Source organism: Gopherus flavomarginatus, chromosome 10, assembly GCF_025201925.1.
Source record: "Gopherus flavomarginatus isolate rGopFla2 chromosome 10, rGopFla2.mat.asm, whole genome shotgun sequence".
Lineage (NCBI taxonomy): Eukaryota > Metazoa > Chordata > Testudines > Testudinidae > Gopherus > Gopherus flavomarginatus.
The window spans coordinates 36,330,171-36,353,995 of record NC_066626.1 but is presented as its reverse complement, the minus strand read 5'-3'; the positions used below and the strand labels follow the sequence as shown (position 1 = coordinate 36,353,995).

The following is a 23,825-nucleotide window of genomic DNA, read 5'->3' as shown; positions in this document are numbered from 1 at the left end:
CCAAATGTACTGAAGCTTTGAAGTTACTGCTTGTACGCAATTTTAACTTACCTTTTGCGTGCTGAGATATACGAAAGTGATGTTACGATGCTCTAAAATTTAGATAAATAACTGTATGAGATTTATTTTTTACAGTTTTATCTTATTACAGTGGTTTAGAGTAAAGCTGAAGTATTACATTTGAAGTTTCTGTCTGTTGGCCAGAGACTGTATTGTCTTGATACATGGTGTTTTAAGGAAATTCCCCAGTGGACTGGGAGACTGTTGGTAGTTTTAGAAAATGAAATTAGAGTGTATGAGAGATTAGTGATTTATGCAGTCTTAAAGAAAATTAAGACTAGTGTGGTGCACAGTCCATAAGAAACTTAAATGGTAACAATTGACTAAACTAACTTTTTATCTTTAAAACTTGCTGAAAAATTATCAGCTGTGATGCCATATTTATTTTAAGAAAAGATTTCATGTTGACTGTAAGCATCCAATGTTGAAATCTGTAATAAATCTTCTTAAGTTTAAATAAGATACCTAATTTAATGTTACCTTTCTATTATACATATTTCAGCAGGCTGCCTGTGCATAAAGTGTACTTAGTTTAACAGATACTGTACAATGCCAGCATTGCTCATATGTGAGAATACTGAAAACCTTCTGGAGTTTTATTTTGCTTTTTTGATATATTGAGTAGTTGGAAGACTTTGGTAAAAGGAGTTTTTACAATTCAAGAAAGATGTATTTTTTTCATATTTTTATCTGGATGACTGGGATTTATCGCAGCTTTGTGCTTTTATTTGACTCTTACGGTCAGGGTGTCTTATCCGGAGAGGTCCGTGCCGTGAATGCCCTGTAATAGTCTTATGTATATGTGTGTATGGTCACTGTCTTCCCTGATCAAAGCAGTATGGCTCTCCAGTTCTACATCCCCTTCATGTTAGTGCTATCAGAGACCAAAAGGTGGCATGGTATGGGAGAAAGAGTATTACAAGGAAATAAGCCAGAGGTACTTCACCTTTTAATTTCAAAGCATGTGTTGCTCTTTACCCATTTTGGGCACATTATGTGACAACTGACTTTCAGAAGGTGATAATTACACTCTGCTGTAACATCTGATATGAGCATATTTAGACTCTGGGAAAATTTGCTCCTCTGGTATCAGTTTAAGTATATCTACATAGATAAAGTCTTCAGGGTAGATATGGAAACCGTTGTTAAGAACTAGGGAAAAAAATAAACAAAAACGTTTAAAATTATTTGAATTTCTCTGAGAGTATGCAGAAAAAATATTTTTGGCCAGTGAAGAAAATCTATTATTCTATTCATATGTGTCTCATACGTATTATATTTAAAGAGAAAGTGCACCATTTCGCTCAGTGCAACTGTTTGGCAAGTCCCTTCCACCTTGTGTAAGATCAGCAATACATTTGAAAAAGACCTTGGCATCCCTCTAGAGACAAGTTAGATTTTTGAGATGCACAATTTGGGAAGAGCATTCCATTGACTCCAGGAGTACCATGGATTGGAACTTAAAACAGTTTTTTCTTCTTTTTTTACAAAAAGCTTTTCTATTAGGAAATGATTGCAGCATTTTGTTGCATGTAGAACAGTGAAGTGGAAGATATCATATATCTTCTTATAGCACAGATTTGGCAGCACAAACTGACACAGCAGGTGCATGATATACCTTAATTGCTCTGCGTGCAATAAGCACTAAAATGCTCTATCACTCCTTGCATATTTGAGGGAAATGTAATTTCTTGGAGATAGGGAAAAACAACATCAGTTAGTTTTAGGCCTGTAATATAGGTTGTATGTGTGTTTAAGAAGTTAGAGAGCTTTGCTATTCATTAAAAATATCCAGAAGATGTTTCTTAATGTTAATGAAGAGTGTTTTTTTCAATTTGACTATAAATGTGCCTGTCTTATTTGCAACCATAATATTGCAGGATCATGGCAGCAAGTAATACAAAATTGAATGGTAACAAAAATGACTCACTGTACAAGCAGAAATGGTAAAAATAAAGTAGATTTCTAAAATTCCTTAGTTCTAATAAGGTGATAGTACTATGTGAAAGAAAAAGTATTAGTGTTTAGCAGGATACAGTACAAGGGTTGAATGATATTTATCCATTGTGTAATGTATTTTGTGTAATGTGTTAACAATTTTGGTAAAAACTATTGGGGATAATCATGGAATAATGTTTAGTTGGTGCTCAGTAACTGAGCATGGTACTGTACAAACTGCTTTCTATGCCATTTAAAACATGTAACTCGTGTTAAGTGTAATTGTATTAGCTGATGAATATTCAATGTTCAGCAGACACTTAAGGGTCTCAGTAAGTAAGTCTGGTCTGCATTTACCTGGCCTAAATTTTTCCATTTGTTACAGCTCTGTTAGCAGTACAGGGTTACAGACAGGAAGATGGCTTTAGGTATTAGCACAGGCCTGCACAACTCGTAAAGCGGCGAGGGCCATATTACTTCAAAGAAAACAGCTGAGGGCCGAACCGCCCCCCAGTCCTGACACCCTTGCCCCCCAGCGCCGCCAAGCCTCCCCAAAACACAACACCCTCCCCCCCCCGCACCGCCCACTCCGCGGAAACAAATCCTCCTTCCCCAGCGCTGCCCCCACCAAAACAGCGGTATTGAACCTTGGTAATATGTTATAGCGGGCCCCTAAGGTAGTATAATTAAGGTAAAAGAACAATGTCTTTGTTGGAAGTAGAATAAGATCTTCCCCCAACTTTGTAATCATCCTGTTGAATGAATGAGGTGTGAATGAGGAAGGCGTGGAAGGCAGCACCTCCAGACAGCTGCAACACTTGGAGAGGGGATGGGAGCCAGACCAGATCAGTAGAACAGGTCAGCCACTGACTCCTTGCTTGTCTCCTCAGCCCCCCTCACTCTCCCCGCTCGCCTACTCACCCCGCACCACTGCCCGCCCGCCTCCTCAGCCCCTCTCCCTTGCTGCCGGCTCACCTGCCTCCCTCACCCTCCCGCTCACCTCCTCAGCCCCCCACCCTCCTGGCTCGCCTCCTCACCCTCCACCACTGCCCGTCCCTTCAGCCCCCCTCCCTCACCTGCCACTTGCCTACTCACCCCCCGCGGGCCGCACAGTGAGCCCACCTACTCACCCCCCGCGGGCCGCACAGTGAGCCCATGCAGGCTGTATGCAGCCCCCGGGCTGCATGTTGAGCAGGCCTGTATTAGCACATAAGCCACTGACGTGCATACGTCTGTCTGATTTAACACAACCCAGAATACACTTTTGTTCCATTTGTAGCATTGAGTAAAAAAAAGTTACTTAAGTACAAAGTATGAAATGCACTAAAATTACAAATTAAAAAAAAAGCTTAAGAAAACTAGCCCTCTGTAGCTAGACTCGTGTCTGACTGGTGCGCAGACCTAAATTCAGGAACAAGAAAAGTGTGGCTTTCGCCTGGCTGGTTAAACCTTCCCACAGCCACATCTGCAGCATCTGTTTTGAAAACATGCTAAAGTTGTACGTGAGATCCACATTGCTTGAGTGCTCAGGGTTGCCCTTTGGTTTCTATTTAAGGTACTTGGTAAAGGCTGTACCCTGCTCAATCATGTCACACTCTGAACTTCTGACTTCAGTAGGATTTCCCCAAGTGCAATGATGGCAGGATAGGGCTCCAGAAATCTATGTTAAAATAAAGATTCAGATTTAAGCAACAAATGCAAGGAAATTAAGTGCCACTTTATCCTTAAGACCGCTCGTGTGTCTAAAGACAGGAGTCTTAGATGAGTGATTCCAAGATTCCAAGTCCTGTAGTACTAGGACACAGAGAGAGATTGAAGACAGAGAACCTTAATGCCAAATTTTTCTTGCTTTTGTTGGCTTAACTCAGTACCTTACTGTTTGATGCAGAGTGTTGTATTTAATGTCTTTTGTGTATTTCACACTATAAAGCAAGGTTAAAAAAGGCCCTTCTTACCCCATTGCATCTAGGCAGCTCTGTTTCAAACCATGGCCAAATGCTCAAACATGCTTCAAGGTATGGAAATGTGCCAAATTTCACCTTTATACATTTTCAGAATAGTATTAACAAGGCTCTTTTTCTCATAATGCATTGTAAATCCATGTTGCTGAGATTTTCTTATAGGTTTGTTGCATGTCTGGAATAACTTTTTAGTGCATAGCACAAAGCTATTCTAGAATGGAAGTCCCCACTCCTTAGTTAAGGGTGCACCTGAGCCTGCAGTTCTGAAATGTGGAGCTCAGAAGCTGCAGCTGAAAGGGAATGGGGGAAGGCTGGCTTTGTGTCACTGTTGTACTTTCTGGATTCTTGTTGTTCATTGGCACAACTTAGAGCAGTTCCTAGGATGCTGTAAATTTCAGCAGCTTTCCACAATTGCTGATGAGCTGCTCTGCTGATCCGGAATAGCTGGAGTGCACATTTTCCTGTTTTTTTCCTTCTCCTGCTTTCCATTCCAAAATTAATCAGGGCTTGTCTATGGAAGAAAGTTGCACCAGTTTAACCTAACAAATGAATTTGAACAGCTTTAGTTACACTGGTGCAAGTATAACTCATGCCTGCTTGGTGTGACGCTCTCCCCTCCTTTAGTGGCACCTAGACCAGCTAGAGATTGAGTCTGCTACAGCATTAGCTAGCGGTAAAATCTCATGCACTAAGCTTCAGAGGTCCCAGGTTCGATCCCGCCTGCTAGCGACTGGGGTCTGTTGGCAGGGCCGGCGCTTGCATTTAGGCGGCTTAGGCAATCGCCTAGGGCGCCAGCATTATTAGAGGGTGGCATTTTGCTGGAGGGGGCGGCAGGCAGCGGCGGTGGAGCTGCTGCAGCAGTGCCTGCGGACGGTCGGCTGCTTGCACGGCTGCGGTGGACCTCCCGCAGGCACGACTGCGGCAGCTCCACCGGAGCCGCGGGAGCAGCTGACCGGCCGCAGGCAGGACCGTGGAGCCGGGGGACCAGCGCGCGGGGTGGCGAAATGACCGTGCGCCTAGGGCGCTCAAACTTCTAGCGCCGGGCCTGTCTGTTGGCATTACACAAGGCCTTTGTTGACACATTTATTTCAGTTTAACCGTGGGGGAAGAGGGGGTTGTTTTTAGCTTCAGTTGACTGGAAACAGAAAACAAGACTGTCCACCGAAGGGCTTGCCTGGCCTAGTGTAACTGATTGGGTTTAAAAACATCTTGAATTTAAACAGGTGCAACTTAAACAAGTAGACCAAGCCGTAGTCTCAGAACTCTGCACTGCTTTTCTAGCATAGTCCTCACACCCAGTGCTTACAAATTTTATCAAGACACCTGATAGATAGAAGCCTAAATGTAGTGGGCAAAGACTGCAAATGGAAGTGTCCAAGGACAATGCCCAAATCAGACAGTCAAACTCCTCCCTTCCTAGTTGTTGGAAAAGTCTCACCGGGATGCTATCCTTGTAATCTGCTGAAGGCTCCATCTTTTGTATCAGCCTCTGACTTTGAGACAACAGATTAAATCTGAAACCTCATCTCTCAGGCTGCTGAAAAGGAGTAGGAACATTTTCCTTCTGTATCTGTTCTCACACTGCTGCTGCTTTTGCCGTGAGGTGATGGGAGCTCTGCTCCTGTACCTTTCCCTAAATGTGTTGGCTGAGGAAGATGATAGTGGGTCTGCTATCTTGTGCAACCTCGATTTTCCACCTAAATGAATAGCTATGGTGTCCATGTTATAGACTCCCAAACAGTAGCAGAATAAAATTTCTCTGTTTCACTGATGTCCACATTTTTCTGAGTGCCAACAGTTTTCACTCAGCAGCTTAGGAAAGCTCTAAGTAGCATCAGCAACACTGGAGCTGTCTTTCTGCAATCTTGGGAAGACAGCATAGCAATGGTTAACACACTTCAGATTTGGAGAATTTTCTTTGCAACAGTAGGTCTAGAAATTTAAATAAAAGGTTTGAATATGTAAAAGTTGTTGGACATACCAGGGAAAATTCCTACTCATCATAGATACAAACAGATTTTTCCAATAATAGTTTCTTGATACAAGAACGGTGATAGACTGCAACAAAAGCTGTCCTTAGCCCTGCTTAAACTCGCAACAAAATTCATCATTTGTGAGCCGTTCATTTTAAACTATCAGTGTACAGAATTGCTTTGAGGTTTTCCCAAGCTTTGTTTTTAAATAAAGCTTTTCCTTAGTTACCTTCGTTTTATGATTACTTTATTACTCATACGTCCCTTGAAATAAACTCTTCCATGCAGATTTTCAGTTATGTTGCTTGTATAATTAGCTTTAAATTAGTGTATAAACTTCATATTTTAAAACGTGAAGGATTTTTGCGAAGGAAATTTACATATGGTCTCTGCCTTCATCTAGTTGATTTAAGTGATATGTAATTTGTACCTGTGAACATTGGTGTGTCTACATTAAAATAACAGCAGCCTACTCGGTTTACAGTTTGTCATATGTCTAAACAAGGGAGTTGCATGCCAAAGACTGCCTTTGGCCCATACTATACAATTAGTAACAAGAGACTTGGGTTTTGTTATATTACCTTGTGTAATGGTAGTACTGTAGCATGCATTGCAGTACAGTGCAGCAGGACTCTGATTTTTCCAAGTATTTCAGCTTTTGGCTAGTAGGTACTTTCAATATTTCAGCACCACTGCTTAGTTCTCAGGCACCCTTTGTCCCTCTGTTAGGGCTTTAAAACTTGCCAGTTTACTACTAAGGAGTCCATTTGGTAAGCCAATGAGTGCATCCCACCCTGAATTGTGTGATCAGAAGGGAGCGGAATGCTGGCCCCAGGATAATTGTGTTCTGCCCTTATCAGAGGGCTCAGCTCTGGGAGAGAGTGAGATCTACTGGGAATTCTCATGGAGCTTTACAGAGGAATGCTTCTTGTGTGCCATTGTGGCTCTATGCCACTCAGTTCAATGGGACCTTACTGGTATTACAGGTTATACAAGTGTTGTCAAAGTACAGAAGGTATCTGTGAAAAGTAAGATCTGCCCACAGTAGGGCAATCACTGTTTGGGTTTGATCCCCTCAGTGCATTTTTCAGTAAAATCTTTTCCTGACCTGTTAGCACAATGCTACCACCACCAACCCTCCTTCTGACTTTTGGCTTAGTGGGACATTGCCACTGCTGATGGTTGACAGCTGTAGTGGCCCCTTAGAGCTGTTGGTAGTCTCCTAGGACTGGGGTGTATGGGCAGAGGTGGCTACAAGCCACCTTTCTGCTCAACCTCAGGTCTGGATCTGGCCCTATATAATTTTCACTAATATCTTCTGTACCAGCCTTAAATACCAGTAGTGATGGTGCCTTGACTAAAACAAGTAGGGTTCTTAAAGCTAAAAATGTTCCTGATATTTATCTTAAAACTTCACCTGCTTGTCCTACCATCTTCACAGGCTATGAATAAATCCTTTCCTTCATGTTTGTTATCTTGAAGCTGTTTATCGACTGTGATCTGATCCCCCTAGTCATCTTGTTTCTCAGTAAATCTAATTCCCTCCATCTCTCCTCCTATGTTTTATCCTCCAGTATCATTTTTGTTTTTCTACTTTTGTCTTTTCTTTAGTTTACTTACATATCATGGTGAGAGCAGAGCGCATATTCTAGGTACAAGCACATCAAGACTCTATAAAGCAGCACCAGTACTTCCCTAGGTACACAAGTGTATGAATATAGAAGGGAGTCATATCATAGAATAGCACTGGCTTTTGATGGGAATTTCACACTACAAGCTAATTTAGTTATTACTCATTATCCTTCATCATCCTTCTCAGACGTGCTGCTTTCTAGATACAGTAACTGTCCTTCAATTTTGCATTTATATTGTTTATTTCCTCTGATTGGCAAAAGCTTTCAGATTTGTGTTACGTTGTTTGATACCACTTGGTACTGAAAATCTGAACTGTAACATTAAACAGCTCCCAGTAGAGAGAGGAGTTGATTAGGACATGTAAGAATGTGTAATGGGAAGATCCACCAAAATGCCTTTGTTGGGGTTAGGGATCCTCTGTGGTGGGGGAACGAAAGCAAAGAAATAGCAGCCAAAAATGAATGCAATATCAGTTATACAATGCCTTTCATCCAAAAGGAAGACTTCCTTACCACTGTAAAAAAAAAAAAAAAAAAAAAAAGACACCCTTTGTATAATTACTATACCAGTTGAGCACCAGAAAAACAAAGATATGTGGCAAAGCTTTCAGTGTGGTCTGTGAATATATATTATATTTGCATGTTATTTTGAACAGTATATTTCTGGATACATTCTTACCAATAACATTTTGCTCGTGTAAATGTGACTGTTTAAGGAAAAGGGTCACATTCCACAAAACACACACAGTTCTTATTCAAACAAATGTTTAAATACTTGTAGCCTTGGTACAGCTCTAATGATAGACTATCAGTTCTATCTGAGATACTTTCTTCATCATTAATCTCTTCAGAAGGTAAATCAATGGGTTGCAACCATTTAAAGATATATTTATCTAATGATAACCTTAATTCAGCTCTAATAACTACTTCTCTCAAGGAATTTCTGGTGTTTAGTTTTTTTTTCTTATAACAAGGACTCAATTTTGTAGGATTAGACTAAACCAGTGAAGAGTGAGATAATTTAGTGCAGCAATCACAGATCAAATATGTTTGCCCATTTGTACCAACTGCCTGATTCTGTTACCTTACTTTGTGAATAGTCAGTGGGAGTACTTAAGCAGTAAGGTATAAAACGCACTCAGGATCTGAGGAAGGAGTACCAGTATATATGTAATCTGTAGATTTTTGATTAACTGGAGAGTGGAAGATGGCTCCAAAATATAGCAGTAAGAACCACATACATCATGTTCTCAGCAATACAGTTTTTTGTTAAGGAATTATTCATTATCCTCTTGAATGTATGTATTAAATATAAAAACTTCCTAGTCTTTTTCCACTTAAACTTTCTTCTGTGCAGAGGTTTGGTAACTCCAACTATTTTCCAACATCTTTTTCTGAGCGGTTATTCTTTGTCGTGTACTTTCATGTTTAGTTTAGCACCTTGCAAGGTATAGAACAAGATCCTGCAAAGAGTTTTGTACATGATTAACTTCACTCATATGAGTAGTCCCAGAGAAATAGTGAATTACGATAAACTGAAGAAATATAAAAGCCAGCAGGTCTAGTTATGGAAGTAAAGCTTTATAGTTTATAGATTCCAAGACTGGAAGGGAGCATTATGATCTAATCTGACCTGTATAACACAGACCATAGAAATTCCCCAAAATAATTCGTACAGCAGATCTTTTAGAAGAACATCCATCCTTGATTTAAAAGTTGTCAGTGATGGAGAATCCACCGTGCCCATTGGTAAATTGTTCCAATGGTTAATTACTTTTAGTTAAAAATTTACACCTTATTTCCAGTCTGAATTTGTCTAGCTTCAAGTTTCAGCCATTGGATCATTTTATATTGTTTTCTGCTTGATTACCCCTCATTAAGTATCTGTTCTTCACATAGGTACTTATTAACTGTAATCAAGTCACTCTCTCTCTTTGTTAAGCTAAATAGATACATAAGTGTTTGTTGGATCGCGCCCTTATTATGTAAGCAGCATCCACACTTTCCCTTTCATATATGCTCGGAAATATAGCTATAATTTAGCCAAAGGCTTCATAAAGCTGGTGCCAATCTTCATAGGTACACCTCTACCCCGATATAACGTGACCTGATATAACACGAATTCGGATATAACGCAGTAAAACAGCAGGGGGCGAGTCCCAGATTAGATAGTTTTAACAGATATATTTTTAATCTTATTTTGTTTGATAAGATTTTTAAAATTTAAAGAAATGTGTTCTCAGCATTAAAAAATCATTTTTTCAAATACTCATTTAATAGTTTACATAAAGGTCCTTCAGACACTTTGATAATACTGATTAATCTTGTATATTTTACATTCAAGTTGTGTATTAACCAACATCAGCAGTCTTTCACACTTACTGTTTAATAAACAGTATATATGGTCAGGTTGGAGCACACTGAATACATCTTCATCACATTGTTTTGCCTGTGAATCTCAGTTCAGAGAGTTGGAGTTGCCACTTCCTGTCACTTCAAGCTTTCTGTACATGGGAACATTTAAGAAAATTAATCTGAATTAACTGAAGGTGTGAATTTGAAGTGCCTTAGTTAAACTTCATTGAACCCCTGTGTAGACAGTCCCATTCAGAATAAAAAGTGGCCTTAATTCCCTTTATTTTAAGGCCACTTCAGTTGTGAATGAAAGCCTCACACAGGTGTTTCATGTAGATTAACTAAACTACTTTAAATTCACACTTTTAGTTAATTTGGATTCATTTGCTTGAGTATCCCCATGTAGACAAGCCCCTAGTTTATTTTCTGGTTCAGGCCTGGGCTGGAACCACTCTTTTGATTATATACTGTACTATGTCTTGTAGAGACTGACCAAACTTTCTTTAAGGATCTTCTCAATAGAGATAGTGAAGAATATTTTCACTGTGTTTAGGATTTAAATTAGCATATCAAAGGAGCAAAGTGTAACTCTCTGAACCTTCCTATAATAATAACATTTATTATCACATCTGTAGCATAATCATTCAGTAACAATACTAAATCCTGTAATTTAAAAACACCTCAAAAATTATTCAAATACATGTTTCCAGTCCTTACATCACACAATGGAACAGCAAATCTCTTTTCACAGATTCCAAGGCCATAAGAGACCACTGTGATCATCTAGTCTGACTTCCTGTATAATACAGGCCAAAGAACTTCCCCAGAATAATTCTTGCATTCCCATTAAGAGCTTAAGATACCAAACAGGTTGCTTCTGGGGAATTTTGACCTCTGTTCCTTTTTGCCCGCCCCCCCCCTTTTGGGTCCAGTCCTACAGTCTTTGCACACAGAAAATTGATTGGATTAGCATCACAGAGTAGATAGGTCTCCACTGCATCGCTAGCTTGAGTGCCAGCAGCACTTGAGCTTCAAACCCAAACCTCCTGCTGGGCCAGCCACCTCAAGTTTACAGTGCCACTGAACTTGAGCTAAAGATTTGGGACAGGAGCTGAGTTAGGGGCAACACTCAAGGTGTATCTTGAGCTCATCCTGCAGTGAAGATGTCAAGACCTGAGACATTAGTGAGACTCTGCATGGACACAAGGGCCACTCATCCTGATCAGATGGCAGGATGGGGGCTTTATTCAGGTGTCTGAATGATTCCTTAGAAAGGAGAATGTAGCTCCAATTTCAGTGAGGAGAATCCAGTGGAGAATCATCCCACAGGAGGGAAGCAGCAGAATTTGGAGAAGTTTTCCCACCAGGTGAAAATGTTAAGATAGATTTAAAAAAAAACAATAACAAAAAAACAGCCACAATTTAATCTGCCACTGTATGTAAAGAACAGTTTTTTCCATTCATTTTCTGCTTTCCTGTGTGGTGACCTATCGCACGGGTTTGATATTTTCCTTTCTATAATCTACAATAATCAATGGAAAAATGTTTACTTCTGTTTGCATTTTAAAGAGAATTTGGATTTTAAATACTTTGCAAAAAATGATTCTGAACAAGTATATTATAATTAGTAGTACTATGAAAGGAGATATATATACACATTTCTGTCTGCTGACATTTCTCATTGGGAAGCAGCTATTAGCATAGCTTCTATTTAAGCAAAGGGTGATCAGCTAGTGTTTTTCACTTCATCTCCATGCAGACTTTCATACAGGTTGCAGTACACAAGAGGAGGCTAAGATAGGTATACCAAATTACACAATCCAGCAAACCCTCAGTACACAAAACCCACTTTGATTTCTGTGGTTGGACTTCTGTGCACAGAGGGCTTGCTTGACTGATTTCCAGCTTTATTTTCTGTCTAAAGGAAAAGTGAAGATGAGGTCTTTGTTAGTAGAATAGAATCCATCTACAGTGAAAAATGTAAGCAATGCTATAGTCCCATGAAACGGAACTTAGGTGAATTCAACCTGCTTTATGCCAAATACAGTTTCTGAGTGGGCACACAATTTCTCACATGAAAGGAAAAATACTGTATTATCTAAGACTATGCAGACAATAGCTCTTGGGCAGTAAACGTTACAGGGAAAGCTTAACATTGAAGTACAAACATAGTACATGACTACAAACAATTCTCTTTGCCAGAAAAGTAGTTTTCTTCCAGCTGTGTACTTAGAAATATATGGTAGTTATTGTAGTAGCCAGTGTCACCCTTCTCTCCTCTCTCCAAATCTTTAATGTGGCATTTATAGTATTGAGGGTATAAAATAGAAACATAACTGATTTTTTTTCAAGTGAATTTCAGCTGCAGAAAGCGCTAGCTAATAGTCTGTCTGATTTGGTTAATATTTAAATCCAGAATCCAAATTCACTGCTGGCATTAGAGTTTCTCAGTGGAATTGCATCCAACAACACCAGCTGTTGGTTTGGCCCCAAGAGTGGTAATTGAGTTTTGCATCTAAGAGGCAGATTGCTGAAAGGGAGCAAAGCAGAAAAATAGCACTGATTCATTTACACATATGAGAAATACAAAAGCAGAAATGTTATATAAAGTATTACTGCTAACACAAAATACATCAAAATTTAAATAAAGCAAGTAGTCTCTGGAAGAAGTAAATTTTAGAACAAAATTCTTTAAGGAAGTTGTTCTTTGTAAAATGTTTTCAATGTCTGTTTATGCTTCATTGTTTGTAATTTTTCCAGATTAGCATAATTATCAGTTCTAGTCATTTTTGTCATTAGCAATAAAAAAGAAAATGTAATGGAATTAAGGTCTTACCCGCTCTAGAGAGGAAGGTGCAGTTGCTAGTTGTAAATGGCCACTTTAGGCCTGCAGCTGGCTGGTTCTGCCAAATATAAAGGGCCAGCCTCCCACAGAGCATGCTGGGAAAAAATCCCTATAAGACCACAAACCTGCTGTGGTAAGAGTCAAGTAATTAAAAAAAAGGGCATTCAGGTGTGTGTTAGTTCTTATACTGCAAACATATTTTTCTTAGAAGGCAATATAGTGTGGCAAAAGACTCTTTATATTAATGATGTATCACAATATCTCTTAGTTAAGTTGGGCTATCAGTGAATTATTGTTCCTAAGTTTGCAAAAGAATAAAAATTGAGGTTTCTTTAATAGGTCATTTGGTCCCCAGTAGATTCTAACTGTTGTAAAGTAGATTAAATCTGGAACCTAAACTTCGTGGACGTGGCTCTTTTCATGTTGCACCTTCTGTGTCTGGGAACATGTAAAACCAGACCTTCATCCTGTAAGCCTATATATATGGGTGGATGCCTGCACAAAGTGTGAACCTCCTGGAGGATGTAAAGATTAAACCATGTGTATGAGTTTGCAGGATTGAAGCCGTACTTACTTTTTGTCTACCAAATATAAGACTGTTCCCAATATTAAGAGTTCTTTAAATGTATTAAAGCATTTAAACCACTAGAATTTACTTTTCTGACTTTTTTTAACATATAAAATACATCTATCTTGCCCTTTCTTTTTATAGCAGTTTCAATTAAAACATTTTAGTCTTCTCCTTCTGCTGCATTTATGTTGCAATAAAGAAGCTCCATGCAGGGGCTTCACAGAGGAATCAGCATTTCTGTCAGTTCTTTAATCTTCGGGGAATGTTATGTAGATTCCATATTAACTTTTTTTTTTCTTTTAGAAACCTAATATTTTCAAAATCCCCCTACCAACCATTTCCTTTATGCTATTGTGAGTCTTTTCCTGTGGATAAAAGTGGCAGTGGCATACTGCAAAGGTCTGCTGCTAAATGTCTGGGTACAGGCCCTCATGAGAAGTACATTTGTATATTTAATTTCACTGTCTGGATTTAAGGAGCCCCCCTGTGACGCCTGTGGGTCCCTGATACTCTGCAATAAGTTGGACCTGAATTCTGCAGCTATGTCCTTGCATGTTATAGTGTAATGCTGACAGACCCTGGTCGTCAGCAGACTGGATCGAACCTGGGAGCTCTGGATCTTAGTGCATGAGCCTCTACCACATCAGCCAAAAGCCAACTGGCTATTAGCTAAGGCTGTAGAGCAGACTCATTTTATCTCTCTCTTTCTGTAAGGGTACGTGTATACTACCCGCCAGATCGGCGGGTAGTGTCGATATCAGGGATCGACTTATTGCGTCTCATGTAGACGCGATAAATCGATCCCCGAATCAACGCCTGTACTCCACCTCGGCAGGAAGAGTAAGCGGAGTTGACGGGGGAGCCATGGTGGTTGACTCACCGCCGTGAGGACCGCTAGGTAAGTCGAAATAAGATACTTCAACTTCAGCTATGCGAAACGCGTAGGTCAAGTTGCATATCTTAGTTGAACCACCCCACTAGCCCAGGCCTAAGTGGTGTCAGTGCCACTAAATGGGACAGAACACCACACCCAGATGGTGTGTAGGTTACAATAGCACTGCAGGGAGGCTGATGGGAAGATCTGTTGAAGTTTCATTTAAATGTTTTTTAAATTTATTACTTCAATATGTAAATGATTAATGCAATCTGAACACTTTATATGCCTTAGTATTAGATTTGATTTACTCTATGCCATACCCACATTCTGAAGGAGATTTTGTACTAACCAACTATCATAACTACATAGAGAAGTTGTTTGGGGAAGCAGAAGCTCTTGGACAGTTTAGATTTTAGTACATGGGGAAGCAGTTGGGGACGGGAAGTGGGGGAGGGACAGGCATCTTACCTGGATGTTTCAACTAAATGGTAAGCAAGTGAAATTGACATTTAAACTGCCACTTTGTGGTTTCCAGTTTAACACATTGAAGTGAAGGTGTTAGCAATTCACATCTGAGATTTTTTTCAGACTTTCTGCAGACTCATGTAAACACCATTGCATCAGTTTGTACTTGGCTCGCGTTTCCTAGGCTGTCTTCACAAATATGTGGGCTAGAAGCCTACAAACACAAATTAAATCTTTCAATCTGGAACACAGTTCTGAAGCAGAGTGTGGATGTTGTGCCAGATTCTTTGGCTGCTGAATTCTTGGGAAGGTGGCGATACCTGTCATTGAACACCTATGTGCAGAACTCATCATTGAAATACATTGAGGCTGGAGAATAAAAAAGGACAACAGGATACATCTCTATGCTGACAAATCAGTTATTGTAGAGGAGATTATCCATACTTCAGAAATTGTTTTAAATGGGTGTTTCAATCAGTGGAGGAGTCTGAATCCCTCCCATACCATCAGACATCACTTCGAGCATGGACAAGGCTCTTCTGCCCCTGTCTATCCTGGGTTACTTTTTTGTATATCTTCTGTGTTATTAAGGGAGGAATGGAGTTGCAGTGCTGATGAGAAGCGCAGTTAGGAAAGTAGCAAATACTTTCCTCATGGGCTGTATTTTCTAAATGGACAACCAACCTAATTCTCAAGTACTGAGGGACAATCTCCATTCATTGATATATTTTGCTTTCCACAACCAAATCTCTGTACATCTTTTCATGAGTGATGTACCCAAGTATTTGGATTCTAATATTAAACTGTATGGTTAAATCTATTCACCTACATTTAGGTTATTGCTGATTGTTTACTCTATGTATAAGATGACTTGTAAAAACTAACTTTGTATTTGTGGATAATCTAAGCACTATACCCAGATGTACAGACACACTTTTCCCCACCTATGTATTATATAATTTTTTTTAACATTAGCTTTAATAAAATTTTTAAATCTAAGTTTTAAAGGACTACCACTTACTGGGCAGAATTGTAATGCAGGGTTAGGGTAACTCTCTGCTTTGTTTCCTTAGCTGTTACACAAACTGGCAACTGCATTAATAGCCTTACATCAGTATTTACTCTAGTTAATTTTTTCTTTAACTTTACTGCTACAACAGGCATTTTCAGATTTTGCACATGGAAGACTAAGCATTTTCTGATTCAGGTACCGAATAAAAGAATCCATGATCTGAGTCATCAGAATTGAGTTCTGCCTCTGGATGAAGGAAGGGTGACAGTAAAAGTGTTCCTACTTCTATACATGAAATAAGCTGGCTAGCTCCCATTTAAAATCCTCCTGAAAAGCCAACTAATCTGGGAAACCTTCCAGCTACAATAGTCACTCGCCCACTTCTGTGATTACCTACATTGCACTAGATTTAGAACTTGAGGTGGTAACGTTTTTTTTTTTTAAACTGATTCACAAATATAAGTGCTGAGACTGGTTTTCTGTAATTTGCTAGGCCCATGAATGTTACTGTTTGGAGTCTGTGAGGTATTTATGGACATATCTGTGAATAACAAGTTTCCACAAATCTTAGCACAAACCAATGTTCATCCAAAAATGTGTTCTAGAAGTTTCTTAATTTAGAAACCTTCGGTCGTCCAATTATAAAGCAAACACAATCATACAGCACATCTAATAAATAAGGTAGTGAATAGTCCATAGACCGTTGTTTGTGTTTGTTTTTTTCTAAGTGTTCACCATTCAGAGAAACGAGGTCAAATAGCGCTAGATTTGCAACAGATGTTATTTGCAATGAATAATGACAAGCTGTGTTTATAATATGTCTTGTGTTGTACCCACTCATACCTTCAATATGTAAAATCTGTGCAATAGGGATTGCTAGTTGTGTAGAATGCTAGAAAACTCTATAATGGTATCAGTCATTATGGCACTATGGAAATATTGTTTGAGCCATTGGAAAGCCCAGACCCTCAGGGCTAGTCAAACTGCAATCAAGAGCAGGTCAGAAAAGAGCAGGGAAGCTCACATTTGCACTCTGATTCTGGGGCCACTAGTGTAAAGTTACAGCAGCTAGAGGGGCTGGTCTAAATTATACCGGCTGTTAATTATCCTTAGGGTCCGAAAACTCAGTCAGGAACTAGTGCTTTTTAGGGGTCCCATAACCATGTTCTAACACAGGCAGAACAGAGTAGGGTCTGTTATGAACCTGTATCTAAGCCCTCGTCCAGACTAACCCGCGGCATCGGCGGGTTAAAATCGATTGCTCGGGGATCGATATATCGCGTCTAGTCTGGACGCGGTGTATCGATCCCCGAGCGCGCTTACATCGATTCCGGAACTCCATCAATCCGAACGGAGTTCCGGAATCGACGCGGAGAGCCGCGGACATCGATGCCGCGCCGTCCAGACTGGTGAGTACCTCGATTTTACGTTATTCTCGTAGCTGAAGTTGCGTATCTAAAATCGATTTTAATTCCTAGTCTGGACGTGGCCTTACTGAGAAGCGATCCTTGTCACTCAGATATGCTAGCTGTATGGCCAAATTCTGCCAGTAAGGTAATGCAAAGTGGCTGCACTAAATTGCACCCAGGAGCTGAAATTGAAAGGGCTAAGAAGTGAAAGTGTGATAAGAGATGCTCCAATTTTCTGCAGAAGTTCTAATAACACAGTGGACATGGTGCTGTGGTAATTGAGATGAATGCCTTAAAAAGGGGTTTTGGAAGAAGGGTGTTCCTTGGTATGATTCTTCCTGGGTATGATTGGTAGAAAGAAGCTTTACAAGAGGTTTTATGTTTTCATTTTTACTATCTGCTATAAATTGTTACCACTAATTATTTAATGCTTCTGGTTTGCAGAATTAATTCTAATATACAAATACATTAATGCTGCTAGAGGGATTGTTGTGGAAGTAGAGCAAAAACGGACAGGAATTTAAAGGAAATTTTAATGCAAACAGTCCCCTCTGTGAGCAATTGTCAGGCTAAGCTGTAACCCTAATAACGCAAGACTTCTAAAAGCAAAAATTGTGTAAAGCAAATACATAAAACTGTATAAAAACTTGTGTTAAATATAAAATGTAAACTATAGTCTAAAAAAAATAAAAATTAACTATTGTCATGGTGCTCCAAGCTTTTTTGCATGGGTCTTCTTTTTTAAATGTGAAATATAACAAAATAATAAAAAGTCAAAAGGTTTTATTATTGTTGTTGTTATTATTATTATTGGTGTTCTGTTAGATAAATTTAAAACACCAGGAATCCCAGCCAGAATATGAATACTGAAGAGAGGATTTACACTGCTGGATGTGTTGTAATTTCCAGTGGTGTATTCCAGTTTGTGAGGAGAGAAGGATACCGGCACATATGTTTTACAAACTCTGTTGAACACAATGCTGAGCAGGTAAAAGTGCTTTGCTTTATTGCATACTATAGTTTCTTGTATTTTTTAAGACCAAGCCTGTATAGCAATTACAGCCAAGAAGAAAAGCCCAAATATAATATTGAATTAACATGGCCACAACAAGAAACAGCTCTCTGATCCCCTTGATAGATGTTAATAAATTAACATTTTTAAAATTCACATTCTTCTTCAGTCACATTATATATCAATTATTCCTTTGACTGTTCCCAGGACAGCTGTATCCACATTCCTCTTGTACTGTCTTGCTCAGTAAGGCTGATGTGTTTTTTTTTTTTTCCTTCATGTCCCCAAACTGTTTTCCTTTGTGCTTTCTCTAGACTTCTTAACTACAAACTTGATTTTTTAAAATGATTTTTGTAAAATGCATTAATTTTCAAATAGAGCAGACAGTGTTTTTTTTATTTCTGGGAGGGGGGGAAAGGGTTTTTCTCCTCCCTTGCTGCGCTTTAGCAGGATTGTTTGGCAGGCCTATGAGCAACACTATAGCTCTTCCACCCTCCTCTAATGATTCTATTACCTGTATTTTCTGTTCAAGTTCTGCCAAAAGGGTCCCTGTCTCGCATGCATGCAGAAAAATGGAGATGACCAATGCATGCAGCAGTTTCAGTTTGTTCTTATTCCTCCAATATTCAGGGACTACAGTTAATCCATCTGTTCCTTTAATATACCATTTTGTTGTAAATGTGAAACGTTTTGACAAGAGCAGTGTATGTATCCAAAACATTTAAGGTTGTTACTAAAAATAAATGTATATGCTGTTGTGTTCAATTAAATTCCAGTTATCATCCTATTGCAGCTTGACCCAAATCATGTGCAAAAATTATCTAGTAAATAAGCACTATATCATTCATTTTCTAACATACTAAAATGTACAATTAATAAAAATCTGAAAGTATTAAGCTACATAATTGCTTAAATAAATGTATTTAGGTATCGTATACCATCCTAGGTAGCAAAAAGATGTACCAAACCTGGTGAAAAGGCTCCATTTAGCTGTAAATCTGCATGTTTTAGTGGTTATGTCATCCAATGAGACAGCACCGTTCTTAAGAAAATAACTGCAGTACAAATGGAAATGCTGATTAAAATCAAGACTTTGCACTGGGTGATTTAAACAGCCTTGATTTATACCAACCCACCCTGATATTTATTATTGTTTCGAATAACACCTAATATTATTATCACAAAGATTAAATAAACATTTTGTTTGTTTACTTTGCATAGTTGACACCACTTTATACATAATCAATTTCACTATTTTGAGGATGGCCACTTGCACTTCCTGTCACATGGATTGCTAAGTAAAGCTGTCTACCATCAGCTGAAACAAGACCTGTTTCAGGAAAGCACTGAAGCACATGCTTAATATTTATTTACATGCTTAAATGTTTTCCTGAATACAGATTAGTGCGAGATATACCTCAGGACTTCCTGAAGCAGTGACACAAACTGGAGAAGTAACTGGTAGGTGTATGAATGGAGACGCAGAGGAGGGTGGAAGAGCTACAGTGTTGCTCATAGGCCTGCCAAACAATCCTGCTAAAGCTCAGCAAGGGAGGAGAAAAACCCTTTCCCCCCCTCCCAGAAATAAAAAAAACACTGTCTGCTCTATTTGAAAATTAATGCATTTTACAAAAATCATTTTAAAAAATCAAGTTGACAGTGACCTTTTAGCATCAGGAACCTGCAATCATGATTATATCACAGAGGAAGTGGCAGACAGTAACTAAAATGGACTGATATTTGTGATACTACAAAAGATGAATATCACATTTAATTCATTAAAATCAAACAGCTTTCAACTACAAGTGCAGAACAGAGTCATCCAGAATCCATGGAGCGGCAATGTATTGAGTTGGCACACATGCCCAAGCGAGCCAGTGAAGCAGATCAACCAACACAGTAAGCTCTACACCAGCAGTTCTCAAACTTCATTGCACCACAACCCCCTTCTGACCGCAAAATTACTACATGACCCCACGAGGGTGGACCGAAGCCTGAGCCTGCCTGAGCCTCGGGCAGTGGGGCCAAAGCTGAAGCCCAAGGGCTTCAGCTCCAGCTGGGCGGAGGGAAGGCAAAGCCAAAGTCCAAGGACTTCAGCCCCAGGTGTGGGGCCCGTAACCTGAGCCCCACCATCCAAGGCTTCAACCCTGGGCCCCAGCAAGTCTAATGCCAACACTGGCAACACCATTAAAACGGAGTCATGACCCACTTTGGGGTCCTGACCCACAATTTGAGAACCACTGCTCTACAGGTAAGAGAGAGCAAACAGTTAAACTAGCTTTTGACATAAATAAATGTAATCTATGTATTCTTGGTCTCCCTAAGGAAGAAGAGAGATCCGATCTGCTATTTTAAGCAATCGTTGGGAAAAAAATCTAAATCTAGATATGGAAAATGACTCAGGGCCCACAGAATTAATAGGAAAGGCCCTTTACTAAACAAGGAAGATGCAAAAACTGAGATTATGAAAGAAGTTTAGTAGCTGACAGGAAAAACAAGCATTTGCAGAGCAAAGATTTTGTTCTTTCTGGATTTTCGACTCTCCTCTTACTAAGAAGAGACGCTATCTAGCTGTGAAGAGTACCTTCATGGAATTAAATGTGATGATTCACTTTTGTGAATCACATTTCAGGTCAGCCTGGGGAAATTTTGAAATATATCTAATGGAAAGTGACTGGAGCTTAAGTTCCTACTCGCTAGAGTTGTCAGCTTTCTGACTGAACAAAACCGAACACCCTTGCTTTCACTTTCTCTGTGGCCCTGCCCTGCTCACTCCATCTTTCCTCCTCCCTCTGTTGCTCACTCTCCCCCATCCTCACTCACTCGCTCATTTTCACCAGGATGGGGAGGGCTGGGAAGGGTCCCTTTTTGACCAGATGTTTGGTTGAAAACTGGACACACAACAACCCTGATACTTGCATAAGTCTTTTGAAAATGAGAGTCTCCTGTTACTCGGGCTGACCTATTGTGCTATATTTATAAAGATTGACCTCAAAAGTTAGATTTTTTTTCCTGATTCTTTTTTTTAATATAGAAAAGAACCCTTTAACTCCATTTTTTGATAAAGTCTCTGGATTCTACTTATTTATTTTTTATTTAAATGTTTTAAATATTTTTTAAATCGATTTTTATCTACCCTGGTGGATCCAAAATATTCTACAGGAATTGTGATATTTCAGGCTGGTATTCTTAAAAGGAAGTTCTTTGGGGAAAAAAATCTTGGGACTAGCATTATTTTTTACTTGTTTGTTGATATGCATTGGAAACTCTCAATAGTCCATTATACTTCAAGAGTAAAATTTGTCTGATACATCTCCTAGAGCAACAGCCAAATACATATATTCTGCTTTCATGCCTGATCTTTTCCACTTCCTTCGTTGTTGACATTGAAGTTGGTCTCACTGTCGTTAAAGATACTTCTTTATCATACTGTAAAAAGTAGATTATAGACTTTTTATAATTTTGTGCTGTGCTTAGACTTTAAATCGTGTAAAGCCATTTATCAGTCTGGAGTCTTTATTTTGGCCTCACTATAAATGTGCAGTTTTAGCCTTCTCTGGTTGTTAGAGATGAGGTATGTTACTGATTGTTGAATGTTTGGAACTGGAAGGGAGTTTGTTCTGGAGGAAGTTTGCACAGCTTTGGGCATAATGACAGTTGAGAGGTGGACGTGAAAAATGAAGGTCTGAATGTCAACATCTTAACTGATGATTTGCTTGATTTTTTTTTTCAAGTGCTTGTTCTAGTCTGTGCCAGGGAATTTTTTTGAAACATTTTCACCATTACCTGCAGCAGTTCAGCTCCATTGGTGTTAGCATTGTAGGGAGTCCATCTGTACCTGTAGTTCCTCTGTTGCCAACCCTAGTGGGACTGAAACGGAAAAAAATAGATATGGTGGGGGTTAAATTTCTCTAGTGTAGACAATGCCCTACTGTTACAGAATGCACATGATGAATTTTGACTGTTCATTTAAATACATTTTTAGTGCAGTATTAAGTTTAGAGTAAGATTAGGAAGTAAGCTCTTTGTAGCTTAATTTAGCTGTCATGCCATATGTTTATAGTTGTAGCTCATGGACTAACTTAAATTCTGAGGGTTTTTTTGGAGTGGGGTTGAGGATGGATAAGATTTTTGAGCACTTTATTACAGAAAGAAATGCAGCAGTATCAGCATGTAAACTTCAGCTCAGTTGTAGGGAGGCTTTACATGAGCGTTTGGGCTTAATGTAAAATCGTGTCTTTATTCAATACATTTGTTCATTGTTATGTCCTTGAATTATTTAATAAAACCACACATGCAGTAAGACAGTGCAATTTCTGAATGTTGCATACAAAATATAAAGCTTGTGGGCTTTGGTTTCCAAACAGCTGTTGCTATCAAAGCATCATAATATATTTCATTATGCAGTCATTTTTCCTTGTAGTAGACAGGTGATTTAGGAGATATGTATTCTGTTCATAAAGTATTTTTTTATTTTAGTACTCAAAATATATAGGAAAATTGTGGGGTTTCTGTTTTTTTTTTTTAAAGTTTGAAATCAAGTTAACATGGATTATAATTTTGGAAGTAAAAATTCAGCTATGTAAAAGCTTGGTCTTTGAGTTAACATTAAAATGCACTGAATAACAAAAAAAAATCATACATCCAGTTTTGTAGGTTTTTCATTGTTTTGAAGGTAAAGCATTGATAATTGTTCTCCGTGGACTTTTATACCTACATTTTTTGTTTGATTGTATGTAGATGATTAAAACACCGCAAGACATTTTGATTATAAAACTAGAATGATAAATTAACGTAGCACACAGTAAATGGATTAAAAATTGCCTAACAGATAGGTCTCAAAATGGAACTCAAAGTGGAGAATTGTTTCAAGCAGATGTGTTTTGGGGGAGAGGGAAGAGTCTTCCAGGATTGGTTCTTGCCCCTGCACTATTTAACATTTTTATAAATGACCTGGAAGAAAACAAAGTCATCACTGAGTAAAGTTTGCAGTCATCAATGGATTGTTTGTTAAACTGCGCGCAAGCAAACAATATGCATTATAATATAGCTAAATGTAAATGTATACATCTAGGAACAAAGAATGTAGGCCCTACCTACAGAATGGAGGATTCTATCCTGGGAAGCAGTAACTCTGTAAAAGATTTGGGAGTTTTGGTGTATAATCAGCTGAACATGGGATCTCAGTATGAAGTTGTAGACAAGAGTTAATATGATCCTGGAATGCATGAACAGGGGAATCTCGAGTAGGAGTTAAAGAGGTTATTTTACTTCTGCATTTGGCAGTGGTGGAAATGCTACTGGAAAGTTGTGTCCACTTCTGGTGCCCAAAATTCAAGAAGGATGTTGATAAATTGGAGAGGTTTCAGAGAAGAGCAACGGGAATGATTAAAGGATTAGAAAACCTGCCTTACAGGGAGAGTTCAATCCATTTAACTAACAAAGAGAAGGTTAAGGAGTAATTTGATTATGGTCTATAGGTATCTATGTGGGGAACAAATATTTAATAATGGACTTGTGATGGGCAGTATTTGCTGGTGGTGTCACCTGGGGGTACAGGTTTAGGTCTCTGCTCACCACAACTCTACTCTTTCTTCTGGGCCATCATCATGCCCTGTGGCCATCTGCCTTTTGATGAGAGTTGACCACCTTCCAGTCAGGTCATCAATCAGCCTTTTCTCTCCCCAATGTGACAGGATTTCAGGGAAGATAC

At 39.0% G+C, this 23,825-nt stretch overlaps 1 protein-coding gene across 3 annotated transcripts in view; it reads left to right on the top strand.

The window, feature by feature from the left end:
* Positions 1-23,825, top strand: part of UBE2E3 (ubiquitin conjugating enzyme E2 E3) — an 83,481-nt gene that overhangs the window by 5,036 nt on the left and 54,620 nt on the right. The gene's annotated exons all lie outside the window — the stretch shown is intronic.